Genomic DNA, 4,034 nt, shown 5'->3' on the forward strand with positions numbered 1-4,034 from the left:
GAGAGAGAGAGAGAGAGAGAGAGAGAGAGAGAGAGAGAGAGAGAGAGAGAGAGAGAGAATTTCTCAATACTGATTTATGCACATTTCCTAATCTCTGGTTTGGTCTGGCTTGACAACCAGTCTAAACTGGATAACTCCGCCACTTCAGCAGAAGTGGAAACTAGATTCATTTTATACTTTACAAATCCGAAATGATTACATATACGGTGGAATAGCATGATTTACATTTTTTTACTTTACTGATTAACTCTATAAATAAAGAAAGCCATATTTAAATGCAGTTGAGTGTGGTAACCTAAATACCTATTATATTCCAGGACTCAGGCCAAAGTAAATAGGACAAGTATTAAATTACTTTTGTATACTACAAGTGATGAAAAATAATCTTAGATAGAATGCTAAAGCCTAGAAATAAATGGGTTGAGCTTTAACTTTGTTTATTCATAAATACAGAAAGTTGTTGCCGCCAAGTAAGTCTAATCAGATATTAAGCCTATGGCTGGATTTAATCTTAGTAAGAAGGAAAAACGTACATAAATATAAAGTAAGTCGAGTCAAGACCGTTAGAGTAGCAGAATTAAAAGACTTAAGTTATTTGAAACTAGTTGAAGGATAAACAGGTAAAAGGGCGCAGTACAAACTTTGATTATTTGAGAAATTGAATTTCTAACGATTTAAAACGATTAAGATTTCCATTCAGATACGATTCATTGTGAAAAACAACAGATAGTTTGGGAGAGACATTAAGAGAGATATTATATGGACGGAGAGGTGGGAGAATTACATCTCCAGTGAAGAGCACTAGACCTAACGAAAGCAGCCCATGCTGCAGTATTATTAATACAAAAGTAGTATGAAAAACATTCAAAGTTGATTTAGAAAAGGAAATAAACCTGAAGTAATAAGTTTGGCTGTTAAGGTTTTTTTGTATTAAAATTGTGCTAATATTTAAATGTTGAGTTGTTGATGTAAGTGATATTGAGTTGCTGATGACAGTGAGGATAGGCATGTTTTGGCGCAGGGTATTGATGTCATTTAAGTGTAATTTCTTGGTGTTAATTAGGATAAGTGGTGAAGGGTATTATAAGAGTTTATAGTGAAATTTATTGTAATAAAGGCATTTCAGTGGTTGTGTCTGTCCCTCATCCAACTTACCTGAAATTTAATTTTGTTAACTGAATATCCCTGACAAAGGAGACTTGGATTCAAGGTAACTAGGAATCTTAAAGTTGAGACAAAGTCTATCCCTTTTTCATAAAAGCAACAATCGAGGTTTTCACAAACTCATATACAATTCTAGTTCGATTACTCCCAACTGCAGGTAATATAAGGGAAGGCATAGGGTTAGAGATGTGAAGAACATAAATGAAAACTAAAAAATATATATATACGAGCTAGAAAAAATGTTTGGTTTCCCCCAAGTATGCTGTAACTCGACCTTGCAGTGAAAGTCAAGGGTATGAATACGTGCCTGGAATTGCGAAGATATGCTTGATGTTTTTTTTCAGTTGTATTATCTATTCGCCCGAATAGAAAGAATACTTCAGATGTTTGATATCGATGTTTCAAAAACCACTACCGTTAAGTGGTGCAGTATAACCAAGCCTAGCAAAAGAGCACGATTTTAAAGAGTATATATGATAGGCAGCTTTGAATGATTATTTATACTGGTCCATACCAACAACATGACTGCACAAAAGGGATTGTCAAGTCTACTTGAGGAGTTATGATTTTGATCATAAATTAAGGTAAAATCTATTAAGAATTATGGATTATGTTCATCCAAGTGCAGATCTTAACATTTCCAGCTGGTTGCATGGTGAGACAAGAGACAATAAAATTGCACTTTAAGTAGAAGAGGTGTAAATAAATAAAAGTTAAATGAATCTATCAGGGGCATAGTTTTCATATTACAAATTATGCTAGTCCTATGCGCCCACAAGTCGGTGTAACTCTATTAACAACGACAAAATCTACATGAACCATAGTTAAAACTGAGCTGTCTTCCCCCTTGCTCTGGATGTGCTACATAAAATTGAATGTTCAATTAAATATATGTACAAATAACCAAACAGTCTATAAAATTGCCAACGCCCTCAATCAAGCCACGGCACAGCCGTTGACTTCCAAAGTAATGCAAACAAAAAATCTGACAGACAACGTACTACATAAGGACGACTTACATTACTTGCGCCAGGAAACACAAAGAGAAAAGCGGATCTATTGTTTTTAGTCAAAGCACATTTTCCCTGTCTTTGTACAAGGCCAAGCTTTGTTCTTATAATTGGGTGTTACCATTTTTACATAGTACTACAGAATTTCACTTTAGTACATTATTCCGGCACTTAATGATTTGGAGGAACTAAATGAAGTGCAACGCTGTCATTTGCGAAGGAAAAAATATGTCACTCGATGTAAAAGGCTTGGAGATAAAATTCTTACTTTACATTTAGAACAGTAGTAGCTTGAATTAGCAATATTGTGTTTTTAAACTGAAGCTTCAAACTGATGTGTCCAGTCTCAAGCCAATTAGATGTACCACTCAGCTCAACTTGTTTCACATACTGCCAGTAAAACAGTGTCATGAAACAATAAATAACTAACCAACTTAAAATCGACTGCGACCGAATATGATATGTCCAGCCCATGGGACTATAAACATAGTTCCATGGTCCAGCCACTTCTGACGAAAATTTAAGTGACATTTTAGCCACCTTTGGGGACAATATAGTATCACTATAAAAATTCATTTAGCATCTCTGCATACTGACCACAGCCAATCACTCAAGTGGAATGTTTATAAAAGGGCTTTCATACTCAACTCACAGACTGGGAAACAGATGTAGGTCACACTGAAGGGCTAAATTGAGACTAGAATCACTTGAGACAAGAATGACGTTCGTAACACGGGTCAAACGATTACCATTGTCTAGTTTATTTCAAGTCCATGGTAATACAGTATAAAAAGGGAATATTAGAAAATAAATTTATCAGTTCTTGAGACTGAAGGTACGGGTATGCTACTGGAGGCACAGATTACAAAATCGTGACGGAAAACGTTAACAATTTACACTTGACACTATAAACTAGGCTATCCAGTCTAGGCTGTTCTAAGGATTGAGAAGGCGAGATGATTGTGTAGTAGTAGCTCTGGTAGTGTCATCTTGTATTCCTAACCCGTTTTAATTCCATGTGCTGCTCCAATCTGTTTATCTTGGGTCCCATGCTTTCGTTATTACTAAACTATAAGCCTATTTCTAACTCAAGCACGGGTATGCTACTTGGATACAATCCTTCAACAAGATGAAGCACTTCTACTTTCGAATAAAGTTATGCCTAAAAGGAGGTTATATTTCGCAAATGGAGCAGTTAGCAGGTGTACGTGTAGTCCATGATTCAATACCACGCTTTCACTAGCATGAAAGGCTTGATGGAAGCACGTACAATTGTACCAGGAACAGCTGCTTTCTTAAGTCAAGCACAACAGCTCGTATTATCTGAACCATGTGATTTAAGGTCTTTTCAATTTGCAAAAAACGCCTTTTTTCAGTGTCACACGTTCCGGAATTCTATTGAACCAGCACATTATGTTAAACGCTAGTGGTGCCTCGACAGACTAGAACAAGTAATGACACGGCCTACAATCAGCTAGAAAGCTGAAGTTGCTTTCAACGCATCAGAAATAATAAAGAAATATTCTCTTCTACGAAAAGATATGCAAAGCCCGTGACACCTAATTGCAATATCATAAGATAAAACTGCACCGGTATAAATCACATAGGCTAATCCGTACAAGTTCCCTCTTACTTACTAGTTTAGCGGCGCAAATTCCTCCAAGGAGTAGCCGAGATACTAGCCGAGGCAGTTGTGCGTAAATTCGCAAACGATTAATGTGGAAGTAATGTCATCAATTAATGATTATCTCCGAATAAATGCGATAAACTGGCTCCAAGGTTACTATGTTCATGTTAGATACAGCGTATCAGCCAAGCATGACGTCATCTATTTGATTAAATATTGTTACTATTCCTTCT

The sequence above is a fragment of the Macrobrachium nipponense genome, chromosome 2 (assembly GCF_015104395.2).
Source record: "Macrobrachium nipponense isolate FS-2020 chromosome 2, ASM1510439v2, whole genome shotgun sequence".
Classification (NCBI taxonomy): domain Eukaryota; kingdom Metazoa; phylum Arthropoda; class Malacostraca; order Decapoda; family Palaemonidae; genus Macrobrachium; species Macrobrachium nipponense.